Raw genomic sequence first — 15,109 nt, 5'->3', positions numbered from 1 at the left:
ATAAATTAGGTGGCATGCTTTCCAATTCTTATGTTGCATAGTTATAACGGCAGTCAGGGCATTGAGTATTTCTAGTTAGCCAAGTCTGGATACAATCAATATGATAAATATGCCTGCAAGCAGGGAGCATTCGTACATTGTCTCCTTGGAGGAACTCCTCCAAGCATATGTGACAGTCAGTGATATCAAAACCAACCTCTCCATCAGTAGGAAAGGTAAGCACAGGAAATGACTCCACTATCTGTGGATCAAGTCCTTGTGCAATAACTGGTGATGTTATTCCTAAACCAGCTAAACCAGCTGCATGCACATGTCTTAACCAAATAATAAAAAAAACTACAACTAAAATTAAAACAATACATACAATAATTATTATTACAAGAGGACTATTTATTCCTTTTATTTTCCAAAAATCTTTTTCATCAAACGAATCAGGCTTTTGCAGTTTTGGATCTGTACCTTGGGCTGCTACGGACTTGAAACTTATGAAGATGATGATGACCCAAATAATAACCGTAGAAACTTCAACCTGATTTCAAAAATTGATAAAAAGAAAAAAGAGAAAAGAAATGAACAAATTAAATAAAAAATTGATAAAAAATAAAAAAATATTTATTTATAATATAAATAAATAATTAGAGTTATCTTTATAGGTTGTTATCTAACTATAATAGAAAACGAGTTGTCTTTTCATTATATGTTCACATGAAATTTAAGAACACCACACCCATACGCGACTTAATGTAAAATGATAAAATTTCATACGTGACTTAGGTGATGGCCCACTTACATTTAATTAATTTAGACCACACCCATACCACTCTCTCATTGCCGGCCCCTCTATTGTTAGTTTAGTACACTTCTATTGTTTGGTTCGGTTCGGTTTACGTTTCTAAAAATTTTTTGCAATAATAAATATGATATATATTTGATGTTACTAAATAAATTAATAATAATTAGTTTAGTTATGTTGGTTAAAGCTTATAAATTTCACAATGATAGCTAGTCTTCAAATCTTATAAGAAACATTTCATATTTTAAATTTTTTATATAAAAATATAAAAAATAATAAATGTGTTACAGTCCAATTCGGTTTGGAACCATAATCAAAGCCTTGGGAGCGGGAACTGTATCGATTTGAACGGTTCCACCATTTTCAAAACCAGAACCAACTTAACTAAACCGATGATTTAGACGAGATTGAATTGATTTATCGATTCTACCGATTTTTTTGAACACCTCTAACTAACAACTATTGACCACCATCACTACAACAAATATCAAACCCAAGAAACCTATTACCCCAAGATCGTGAATGCCTCCAAAAACCACCACAAACACCACCCAATTGTTGTCAACAAACCACTACAAATGAGAACTTGGTGTACTAAACTAACAAGGACAATCTCCTCACTTGGATTTATTGATATGGCTTGAAGAAGCCATTTGCCATTAAGCACAAGGGAGTGCTCCTCATCATCCAAGGTCGTGAGGCTGTCTTGATTTTATGGAGGCTCTAAGCAAAATTTAAGATGGAAACTTTTATTTTAAGTGTTTGAGTGATTTCAGTAATTTCATACTAATCAATTAAAGTGATTTTTTTGTCTAAGAGACTCTAAATGCTTGAAAACTTTAAACTCAATTTTTTAATTTTTTTGATTTTTATAGAATTTTAAAAACACCTATTGGCTATCCTTAGACATTAAAAATCAAAATTTAGAAATATTTAATGTAATTCAAAAGCTTGCATCAACACTTACAAAAGGGAAAAAAATGTGATGACTGGGTACGTAAACCACCTCGTTCCTCTTTGATTTATGTTGGGTTCACTTTTGTTAGAGTGACGGGTTTAACTTGAAGCCTTGTCAACTGTTTGGGTTTGTTGTTTTTGAAAACTTTTCTCAAAAATCTCGTTCTTATTTATTTTGGTGTCGAGTTTCACATGTTTCGGGAGAGATGATGTTGGATCTGGGAGTTTTCAGTTTAGCTGGTAAAATTTTTGGCTGAGAGGCAAAGTCGCACGTGCGGGGGCTTGGGCCGCACGTGCAGGAGGTGAGGCTGCAAGCGCAGAAAGTAGGGGTGGTCAGGGTGCAACATTGAAATAATTGCACGTGAAACTGCAGGTGTGGGTAAGGGAGGGCCACACGTGCGGGGGTGGAGGCTGCACGTGCGGGGAAAGGCACACACGTGTGGGAGTCGCTGAGTTCAAAAATTTCCTCATTTTCTTCTTCTTGGGCTATGTGTATATCACTTTTTCATCATCTCTCTCTCTAAAAATACATTTCTACTCCTCTCTACTTTTCCTACACCAAACCTCACTAAATCCTTGATTTCTCTAAATTTATTAACATTTTGACCTTAGTTCCTCTACCAAAGTTGGAGAACTCTTCGAGGGCTACATTGTGTACGATGGAGATCGAGTTTCGACACCGTTGATTTTGGAGCTTTCTTCTCTTTTTCCTTCAAGAACTTGAGGTAGAGATTTTTCTTTGAGTTATATATACATTTTTACAAATTATTTAGTTTTTGGGACTCCTTCTTGTGGTGTTAAACTCGGTTTTTGATTCATGAGTTGTGGGTGATTTTAAAAGTGGGTTTACATAATATTTTCTAAAAACCCTTGAGATTTTGGAGCTTTGTTGTTGTAGAGAAGTGTTATCTTGAAATGATTTCTTTCAAAATGAAGAGGAAACCTAGTTTATGGAAACCCTAGAAACTTGGAGATTTTTGAGAAAATGTGGTGATGTTATGAAATTGATATTTGACCAATAGTATGACAAATGTTGAAATGAGAAATTCCATGGTGCATGAGAATTAGTTGGTTTTGAAGTTGTTGTTCAAAATGGTGGTGTTTGGGAAGCAAGTTCCCAAATTAATCATTTTTTCCACTAAAAGACAAAAGTTTTGCAAAACCAAAAAAAACACATCCAAACAAAATATCACATCCAACCCTATAATCATTTCACTTTTTCTCTCACAAACATCACATCCAACCACATAAAAACCCAACTATCTTCCCAAACACCAAAAATTTTTTATCTCATAAAAACCTACATCTAATAAAATCTACATAAAAACTCACTTCCCAAACACCATCGATGTTAATATAGTCATGAAATGATAAAGTTGATGAAAATACATGAAATATGGAAATGTTGTTGCTTCTCGATAGAGATTGATAAGTATATGTTTATCCTGTGAAATTGCAATGGAAAGAGAAATGGGAATTGTGATCACAATGGAAAAATTGTGTGGAAGAATATTATAATGCATTGATATATGTTGCGTTGGCATCAATTCATTTGGTTATTATGAGTTTTGAATTAAAAATTGAAAAGTTTGCATTGAAAGGGGAAATGTTTGTGAAACAAGATTGTCATTCAGTTGTTTTGGGGTAAATACGTTGGTAAGTTCGGATAGGGGGTGTAGATGAAATTGATTAAGTTGGCCTGAGTGTTCAAGGTGAAAGACTGAAAACACGCACGGAGGAGGTACCACGTGCCTTCCGGTTAGCTACCGGTAAAGTAGGGATTTGGTAGTGCTAGTTATGCCTACTTGCAGACACCAACCTAGGGATTACCTGAGTTGTATTTATCGCCCTTTGAACTTGATTTAAGATTATTGAATTGTTGAAATTTCAAGATTTCATTGTGCATGATGGCTTTTAAAAGATGAAGATGCGACTTTTTTAAAAAAGCCATAGCATGCTATGTGCATTTCAGTTCATGAGACTTGTATAAAACGTATATACTTTGTTAAGAAGTTCCTACTGAGCTTTATGCTCACCCTATGGGATTTTGTGCAGGAAAAGATGTGGTGATTCCGCCAAACTAAGGGCGTGGATGTGTATGTTGAGAACACAAGACTCTTGTTTTGTTGTGATTATATTTTGCAAGCCAAGAGCTATATTTGTGTGGTTTCGAGCAACCATTTTGTGTAACCGGACTTAAACCTTGGACTTTGTAGCCTTTGAGGGCATTTATTTACTTCTGACTGGATGTTTTACATGTTATAGATTCTTGTACTAAAGTTGTTGAATGTATAGTTGCATGTAAAACTATTTTGTAAATCTCTTATGATTATTTATAGTGTTGGAGATTATTTCGGTTTATCGTAAGGAGTGAAAGTTGGTGTACTTCTATTGTGTATATTTTTTTGGGGCGTTACAAAAATAAATCCAGAGTCTATCCTAAAACAAAAATCTACACCTTTTAAAAAGGATATAAATACCATGAAATGATAGCTCGTTATTCCCTAAAATAAATCTAATAAAAAGTAAACATCTTCCATCTCACATAAATTTTTGTTAAAAAAAAAAAAAAACTCACATAAAATCTATATTATAAGAAATACATGGTAAAAAAAATACCATAAATATCATGATTCAATAAATTTTAATTGGTATAATAAAGATAATTAAGCTAATTCAACATCCTTTCTACAACTGATGAGTTACAACTTATGCCGAACATAAAATGAAAAATAAAACCTTATATTAGCTTCTCTCTACTCTATAATTAAGCATATTATCTCTTATTCAGGTTTAAGCATGTTTAATCACTCACTTCTATTCTCTTCCTTTTTATTACTGTTTTTCCAATCTTCTCAATTATTGTCTTTTTTCCTTTGAGTTTAAGCATGATTCAAAAGAGAGTTCTCTCACTAAGTTTAGTGCCAAGCATAAATCATACATTCATCAAATTGTAAGCAATGTTCTCTCACCTTCATACTTTGTTGGTTGTAATCTTATTTTGCTGTTTACGAAAATCACATGTTCATCAAACGTTTATCTATACTAAGTTTGGTTTGTTACAATGAAAGTAGAATGGAATCAAATGTTCATTTCTTAATCTCCGTATGAATTATTTCATTTGTATTATAGTTTTCATCATTTCTTTTGCTCAAAAATCTATGGACATTCTAATGAAATTATAATTTGATTCAAACCAAATTCAAATGAATCAAACAATACTTGAGAGAGGTTTGGGCTATTTCCATAAAACACATTGTTTGGCAAGCCTTTTTTTTTTTTTAAAAAATACTTCAATCATGTTATCTATATTGATTTGTGAGAACTGACAAATAAAAATATAATAAAAATAAATAAATAAAAATAGATGGGTGCCCAAACAACAAAACTTCAAATGCAACCTGGGGGTAGAACCAAAAAAAAGAAGTTATGTTATCTATATTGATTTGTGAGAATTGAAAAATAAGGATATAATAAAAATAAATAAATAAAAATAGATGGGTGTCCAAACAAAAGAATTTCAAATATTTATTCATAAATTCTCATAATTTTAAAACTCTCTCTTTCCTACGTGACAACCTTTTTTGATTGCCTTTCATGTTTTCTATTTTTCTTCATTTTCTATTTGTTTGATTTATCAAAATTAAAATTAACTTCATTGCTTATGGATAAAGATTTGAATTTCAAAATTCCTCTATATAGATAAACATATAAAAACTGAAAACTAATTTTTTAGTCTACAAACAAAGATAAAAATTAAACAATTAATTTAAAAAAATTAATTACATAACTTATAGATAATTTAAAATTTCTTCCCTTAAAAAAACATATAAAAGTTGATAAATAACTTATAAAAATTAATTTCATGGCCTACAAATAAAGATAAAGATTAAATAATTGATTTAAAAAAAAATGAAATTACATTCTCATAATTTTAAAACTCTCTTTCTTCTACGTAGCAACCTTCTTTGATTGCCTTTCATGTTTCTATTTCGCTTCATTTTCTATTTCTTTGATTAATTAAAATTAAAATTAATTTCTTATGGATAAAGATTTGAATTTCAAAATTCCTCCATATAGATAAACATATAAGAACTGAAAATTAATTTTATAGTCTACAGAAAAAGATAAAAATTAAACAATTAATTTAAAAAAATTAATTTCATAACTTATAGATAATTTAAAATTTCTTCTCATAAATAAACATATAAAAGTTGATAAATAACTTAGAAAAATTAATTTCATGGCCTACAAAGAAAGATAAAGATTAAATAATTGAATTTAAAAAAAAAAATGAAATTACTCCTTTTCCCCCTCTTCATTTTGTACTCTAATTAATTTTATTATAGATAAACATATAACAATTCATAAATAATTTATGAAAATTTATTTCATGACCTATAGATAAAGATAAAAATTAAAAAAAAAATTATTTAAAAACGTTAATTTCATGACTTATAGATAAATAAACATATAAAAATTGATAAATAATTTATAAAGATTAATTGCCTTTAGATAAATATAAAGATTAAATAATTGATTTACAAAAAATTAAAATAAAGATATGATTTGTTAATCTATATATCTAAATCTTTATTTTGATTTACTCATATTTTTTTCTCTTTCTATTACATATTATCTTTTTTTATTTTAATTTTTTCATTTTATAAAATGCTCTTATCTATAACTTCTTATCTCCTATTAAATTCTTAACCTTCTCTTGATAATTTTTATTCTTCATTATTATCTACCAAGTGATAAAGGTTAAAAAAAAATAAAAAATAAAAAATAAAAATTTATTGACTCTGAATGAAAAGAGTATTAATAATGAAATTAGTTCGCTTTGAATCAGAAGAGTATTAATAATGAAATAATGAAGGCTGCATAGGAGAAGGCAGCACAAAAATCTCACAAAATTAATTTTCGTCACTATATTTATCTAAGATAATAATTTAATATTCTTTCTATTAGTTATTAAAAATAGTTTTCATTAGATCATTGTTATATTTATTTATTTATTTATTATTATTTTTATAAGGTTGTCATTCGTTATAGTATGCAGTTGTTTTGTTAAAAGCCTCCAAATATTTATTTCTAAATTCTCATAATTTTAAAACTCTCTCTTTCCTACGTGGCAACCTTCTTTGATTACCGTTTTCTATTTTTCTTCATATTTTATTTGTTTGATTAATTAAAATTAAAATTAACTTCATTGCTTATGGATAAATATTTGAATTTCAAAATTCCTCCATGTAGATAAACATATAAAAACTGAAAATTAATTTTATAGTCTACAGATAAAGATAAAAATTAAACAATTAATTTAAAAAAATTAATTTAACAACTTGTAGATAATTTAAAATTTCTTCCCATAAATAAACATATAAAAGTTGATAAATAACTTATAAAAATTAATTTTATGGCCAACAAAGAAAGATAAAGATTAAATAATTGAATTTAAAAAAAAAACAAAATTACATTATCATAATTTTAAAAGTCTTTCTTTCCTACGTGGCAACCTTCTTTGATTGCCTTTCATGTTTTCTATTTTGCTTAATTTTCTATTTGTTTGATTAATTAAAATTAAAATTAATTTCATTGCTACGGATAAAGATTTGAATTTCAAAATTCCTCCATATAGATAAACATATAAAAATTAGAAATTAATTTTATAGTCTAAAGATAAAGATAAAAATTAAACAATTAATTTAAAAAAATTAATTTCATAACTTATAGATAATTTAAAATTTCTTCCAATAAATAAACATATAAAAATTAATTTCATGACCTACAAATAATGATAAAGATTAAATAATTGATTTAACAAAAAAATGAAATTACTCCTCCCCCCCTTCATTTTGTACTTTAATTAATTTTATTATAGATAAACGTATAAAAACTTATAAATAATTTATGAAAATTTATTTCATGACCTATAGATAAAGATAATTTTTTTTTTAAAAAAATAGTTAAAAAAATTAATTTCATAACTAATAGATAAATAAACATATAAAAATTGATAAATAATTTATAAAGATTAATTTCATGACCTATAGATAAAAATAAAGATTAAATAATTGGTTTACAAAAAAAATAAAATAATAAAATATAGATAAAGATATGATTTGTTAATCTATATATCTATCAAAAACATATATATTTAAATCTTTATTTTGACTTACTCATATTTTTTCTCCCCTTCTATCACATATTATCTTCTTTTTTTCTTTTTTTTTTAAATTTTTTTATTTTATGAAATGCCCTTATCTATAACTTCTTATCTCCTATTAAATTCTTAACCTTCTCTTGATATTTTTTATTATTCGTTATTATCTACCAAGTGATAAAAATAAAAATAAAAAAAATTTATTGGCTCTGAATGAGAAGATTACTAATAATGAAATAATGAAGGCTGCATGAGAGAAGGCAGCATAAAAATCTTACAAAATTAATTTTCGTCACTATATTTATCCAAGGTAATAATTTGATATTCTTTCTATTAGTTATTAAAAATAGTTTGTATTAGATCATTGTCGTGTTTTTTTTTGTAAGGCTGTCATTCGTTATAGTATTTCTTCAATCCCATCTCTAAATTCTCTCTTTGAAATTTTGTTTTTTCAATAATAAAGTTTAAAATCAATTACTTATCATTTTTGTTTTCTTAGTCCTTATTTTATTGAAGGATTGAGACGAGTAAAACTTTCATATGATATATGAAATTAATGAATGTAATACAAAGATGATAGAGAAGTACTACATATTTGTCAATATCTATATGTTATTATTAGCTGATTCACTAGATTATACTATCAATTTAGAGCCCATATGATTTAATTCATTGTCTATGACTTTATTTGTATTCGACCATTTTTTCGTTGAGTAACCTATATAATTTTTTTTTTGTTATATAATGATTAAAGCTATCATTTGTTATATTTCTTCAAGTGCAATTCAAATAATTTTTCATCATTTTTTTTTTATAAATAAAATGGATTAAAACTATTTTCTTATATAATTTTTATAATCCTACGAAATTCTTATTTTGATTAATTTTTTTTAAAATGATGTAGGAACTATACAAGTTTTATTCAAACTATGGAGAATGATTTATATTTTGATATGATATGCGTGTGTCATTAATAGAGGAAATCAAAGATAAAGATTTGCTAACATAATCAATTAATGATTTGTTTGAAAAGTTCTTTTTATGAGCAAGGCAACAAACTCAGATTAAATTTTTTTAAAAACTATTTATAAATTATAATTAAAAGTTGATATTTATTCATAATTTGATCCCACAATAATAATATACACCACTGATTTAAAAGTCTAAGTAAATTTATGATAATTTTTCTGAGTTTATAAAATTTCTCTCTTTTAATGTTTTGTTTAGTTTGATACAAGTTATTTATGTTATCAAGCAATTGTGATACTATTATTCTCAACAATTTTTATAATTAATAATTTTTTATGCATATCAAATTTTATTGTGAAATTTTGTGGCTTAATTATTGTTAACATCTACCTAGATGGCTTAACATCATGGCTTGTCACTATTAAGACATAATTTAAGATTAAAATGATTTATTTATCACACAAAATATATGTAGTCTATATATCTCTAATGTGTTCTGGATCCTTCTTATTTCTTTTGTCTTTACATGAAATCTATCATCTTCCATTATTATTAGGGTAAATTATATATTAAGAAAAATAAGGTTTTTAACTTTAAGAACTCTAAAAGCTTTAAATTTTCAATCCAATTATATTGATTTTTATTTATTTATTTATTTTTAAAAATCATTGGCTACTAAAAATCGAAATTTTAAGTTTAAAATTTAAAATTATAGTTAACAAAGAATTTATTCAATTCACATATCATTTAGGGGTTCAAATTTCAAAATACACATGATTTAAGGAATACTGAAAATTGAAATTTAAAGTTTAAAATTTAAATTATAGTCAACAAAGAATTTATTGACTTCTATCATTTAGGGATTTAAATTTCAAAATACACATGATTTAAGGAATTGTTTTCTATAATAAAAACATACTATATATTTTACCTAGCTAATTAGCATGAATTTACTATTAACAAAAAAAAACTAACACAAGAAACATCTTTCACTGCTTTCAAAATAAAAGGAAGTTTACACAAGAAACATCTTCATCTCTATCAGAATAAATATTCTTTACACCTCTCTCTCTCTCTCTCTCTCTCTCAAAATGGTGATTTTTAAGATTTCATTGTTTAAATTTTTTTTTTTTTGCCTTTTCTTCAAGTTTAATCTCCACGCCCATCCGGCCTCTGTTAATAACGGAACAACAATAAACCAGACTCATATGTGAACATGACCATGAATGCCTCTTTCAAATTCTGAAGCAACTACAAATAGTTGGTGGTCTCGGTGCTAATATTAGGTATGAGATTTTTTATATGTTTGTTATTTTTTAAGACATGTAATGGATCAATATATAATCTTTTTTAAATTGTTCATGTTATTAAAAAAATTAGAATTTGTGATTGATTATACCTCTATCATATAGATTACAAATTAAAAAAAAAGAAGAATTGTATCTTTTATTGATTTTATATATGTAGTCCTTAAAAGCCAATAATTATATTTTTCATAATTTTCAATTTCAATTCTACTAAGTGAATATTTAGTTTATCAATTAGTGTGTTTCTTAGGTGTAGAGTATACTCTGATCCATATCTATATGTATACTACTTCCGAGCAAAAGAAACTTTTGATCTAAGAGACTCTAAGAATTTCAAAACATTAATATAAAATTTTAAAAGTTAAGAAATATAAGTGACATACAACTATTGGTGGATTAAACCGTATCTATAATTTTAAATTTAAAAACAAAATATTTATATATAGAAAGTCAAATAAATAACTTTAATCGTATCTAAGCCACATCTAATTTGATATTTGAAAATCCTTAAAAGGAAATTCTAAATTTAAATTTATTATATAATTTAAAATTATAAAAATATATACTTCAAAATATTATTCATTTTTTAAAAAATATTTGAAACTAAAAAATAAATATAATTTAAAATTACTAACTTATCTGACCATATCTAATTTTCAAATTCAAATTCAATAAAAAAAAAATGGACATAAAATGTCAAAAAATAATTTTAGCTATATCTTTTTTTGTTAGATAGTAATATTTTTAGCTATGTCTAAACTATATTTAATTTTAAATTTAAAAAGAAAGACCAAAGAAAATTTGAATTATATATAATTTTAAAATATTTAAATTATTTTTAACTGTTAATCATAATTTATCAAATGGTCAATAATGTCAAGTAGGCATGTCATAATCTTATTGAAAAAATATTATATTGAATAGTTTAAAATTTTTAAGTATTAACTTCAAATTAATGAATTTGATATAAAATTTCACTTGACTACCAAACAAAATATTCAAAAAATGAAAACGATGGTTTACATCTATTGTGAGTGCAACCCACGTCTTACTAACTTTAAATTTATAGCATACACTCACTTACGGGATAAATTTTTATGATCCATTGCATTTTTAGGCTAAAACATAGTTCATGAGTTAGCCCAATCTAACCTTTGATAATTTTTTTTAAGATTTAAATATACTTTAATACTGATATAATGGACATTAGTCAATTTGAATTGATTATTATAAAATATTCTACTTATCAATGATATAATTTATACATAAATATTTAAATTTATAATTATCAGACGTTTTTACAAATTAACTTATCAATTTTATAGATTAAGTGTAAGATTAAGACTAGAATATGACCTATAATTTAATGTGATTCTATCTTAGATAACTTTTTATTTTTTATTTTTTTTATACATAAATATAAATAACTATTCATTTCATAGTGTTAACATAAATATATAATTTTTTACTTAAGTTCAAAATTTTTAATAAATATGCATAAAATATGTTCATATGATTTATTATAAAAAAATAATTACAAATATTTATTTACCAATTTAATAAATAAATAGGTCAAATGATTCATAAGTTAGATATAGATGAAAACAATTTTTAATAATTAGATGAATGTCACATTGACATAAATATTGAGTCAACTAACTTCTAACAATTTTGAGTAGAGAATTTTTTAGTCTTTACAAAATAAGAAAAAATTAGTATATTAACAAATGTAATTTACTATTATCATATGGCAAATTAAAATTACAGAACATTTAAAATAAAATGTATTTTTTATCATAAATATAACTTTTGTAATTTATTTTTGGATTTTTATTAATTAAATTATGACATGCATTTTTTATTAAGAATCTAGAACACAAAATTGTTGATATCAGAATAAAAACTCTCTTATGTGTAACTTTGATAAAAATAAATAAAATTTAATTGATTATGAACCATTTTACTACATATTTAGATAAATTTTATATTATTATTTAAATTTAAAAACTAATTTTTGATTATTTATTTATACTTGTTCATACGTGTAATATGTTAGACAAAATGTGACATTATGATTATGAGTTCTACAACAACAACAATATTGCTCTTCCTCTTAGCAAGAGGATTTCAAATTTTGATTTCACAAAATTTGAGATTTTATACAAATTAAACATTCTAGGTTCCAGTTCCGAGGTCGTAAATGTCAGCCCCTCAATAAAGTTTCAAATTCCGGAATTACAATATTCAAACATTCAACAAAGTCTTATTTTCTTTTTTTACAGAAAAGCAGTGAGCAACAATTAGCAGATCAAGATTCACACATACAAAAAAACAAAAAAAAAAAAAAAAGAAAAAGAAGGAAAAGAATGCTTACCCTCGGATTCATAGAAGAATGAAGAAGAATGGAAAGATGGGTAATGGCGGCTGAGGCCACACCGCGTGGGTTGAGAAGCCACGCGCGTAGGCAAGATCCGAGATAGGGAAACGGCGCCGGCCAAACACAGTGGTGGTTTGAAGACGCAAGAGCAAGAGCAATGGCTTTACACAGTGGTGGTTTCAAGTGAAGTGTGTGTTCTTCAATCGGCAACAGGTTTTGCCATGGATTTGCAGGAAGACACAGCAACGTGGACCCTCATTATAGATGGATCATGGCGGGCGAAGGGATTGCGAGCAGGTGCGGCATGGATCTGTTTCGATGCTAATGGCGGCTGAGGCCACACCGCGTGGGTTGAGAAGCCACGCGCGTAGGCCAGATCCGAGATAGGGAATCGGCGCCGGCCAAACACAGTGGTGGTTTGAAGACGCAAGAGCAAGAGCAATGGCTTTACACAGTGGTGGTTTCAAGTGAAGTGTGTGTTTTTCAATCGGCAACAGGTTTTGCCATGGATTTGCAGGAAGACACAGCAATGTGGACCCTCATTATAGACGGATCATGGCGGGCGAAGGGATTGCGAGCAGGTGCGGCATGGATCTGTTTCGATGCTAATGGCGGCTGAGGCCACACCGCGTGGGTTGAGAAGCCACGCGCGTAGGCCAGATCCGAGATAGGGAATCGGCGCCGGCCAAACACAGTGGTGGTTTGAAGACGCAAGAGCAAGAGCAATGGCTTTACACAGTGGTGGTTTCAAGTGAAGTGTGTGTTCTTCAATCGGCAACAGGATTTGCCATGGATTTGCAGGAAGACACAGCAACGTGGATCATGGCGGGCGAAGGGATTGCGAGCAGGTGCGGCATGGATCTGTTTCGATATTTGGTATACTTGTTGCCTTGTGTGTCTCTGTCTACTTGTTGCCATTGTAGATTCACAGAGATGTGAGCGTAGATGGCAAATTTCTACTTGTTGCTATTGTAGATTTACAGAGATGTCAGCGTAGAGGTCTATTATTCATAGAGATATCAGGTTTTTGGTTTTCTTATAGTATTATCAAGGTCGGGAAGGCATGTAATTTTCGCAACCCATATGCTACTTATTAATGATATTTGTTTGTTGCTTTCGTTCGTAAAAAAAAGGAAAAAAAAAATTTATGGCTCACCCACTTGATTATGATATGTTGCCTTGTAGGAAAGGTCAGGCACAGTTTGAATGGTAAAATGATAAAATTATACGGAAAAAAATGTAATTTAAATAGGTGTTGAAAAAGTTGATCTATTGACTAAAAAAATTATCTCTTTTTTTAAATTTTATCTTTAGACGGTTAAATTCAAATATAAATTTCGACCAAACACCATTAAATTTTTTTTTAAAACCAATAAACTGAAATATTAACATGTAAGTACTATCAAATAGAGCATATATATTATATAATATCATTTTATTTCTCTCACACACACATATATATATATATATATATATATATATTTGTGAACTCTTATTATTTGATTAATTAGAATGAGATGACTTGAACGATTATTTCTTAGGCGTTCAAACATAGGGTTTAAATTGACTAAATAAAAAATTCAAGATTTATTTTGTTTTAAAGTTTTTTTTGGGGGGGGGGGATAACTATATGCCTTTATTAGACTTTAATTATGCATTTGAATTCTCTAAAATAATTTTGGAGTTTTTTTTTTTAAAAGATGAATGGTATTTAATTATACAAAAATTGAAGATACAATAGTCAAAAGTTAAAGACATGTTTGATTAATAGAATTATAATATTGGATTGGGATGGTTAGTCTCTATGAACTCACAATCCCATGTTTGATTGCAAATTTTATTAACTAGATTATGTGGGTATTTGGGAAGTGAGTTTTTTTGTAGATTTTTTTAGTTGTAGGATATTATTGGAGAAATTTTTTTTTGTGTTTGGGAAGATAGTTGGGTTTTTTTGTAGTTGAATGTAATGTTTGTAAGAGAAAAAATGAAATGATTATGAGGTTTGATGTGATATTTTGTTTGAGTTGGTTTTTTTTGGTTTTGTAAAACATTTGTCTTGTAGTGAAAAAAAATCAAAAAAAAAAAAAAAAAAATCAAAAACCAAAAACCTAGTTGCCAAACACCACCATATGGCGAATATTCAATCCAACAAAATTGACAAAATTTTAATATTGAGAGAAGTTAGGAATCATAATTTCAAGTATGAAAGAAAAAAAAATGAATACACAATAAATAATTATCTCTCTAATTTAATTTGATAATTAATTGCAAACTAACTCATGAGATTATTAATCATTTCACTATTAATCATGTTAATCAAATAAGACCTAAGAGTATAGCAACCGTATAACATCACTACTGAAAAAAAAAAATTCCTCAAAAATCTCAACTTTTGGAGTATTAGGCTAATTACTCAAACCCAACTTTTGGGCTATTAATCAAATTCTACATTGTAGATTTGTCACAATTAACCCAATATTCTTACATAATTTTTAAATATTGTGTTATTATATAATCTTAAATACGGTGAATTTTCCATT

The sequence above is a fragment of the Camellia sinensis genome, chromosome 4, assembly GCF_055761805.1.
Source record: "Camellia sinensis isolate YWXY chromosome 4, ASM5576180v1, whole genome shotgun sequence".
In the NCBI taxonomy this organism is placed as follows: Eukaryota; Viridiplantae; Streptophyta; class Magnoliopsida; order Ericales; family Theaceae; genus Camellia; species Camellia sinensis.
The sequence above is the reverse complement of the archived record's forward strand: the minus strand, read 5'-3'. Positions refer to the sequence as shown.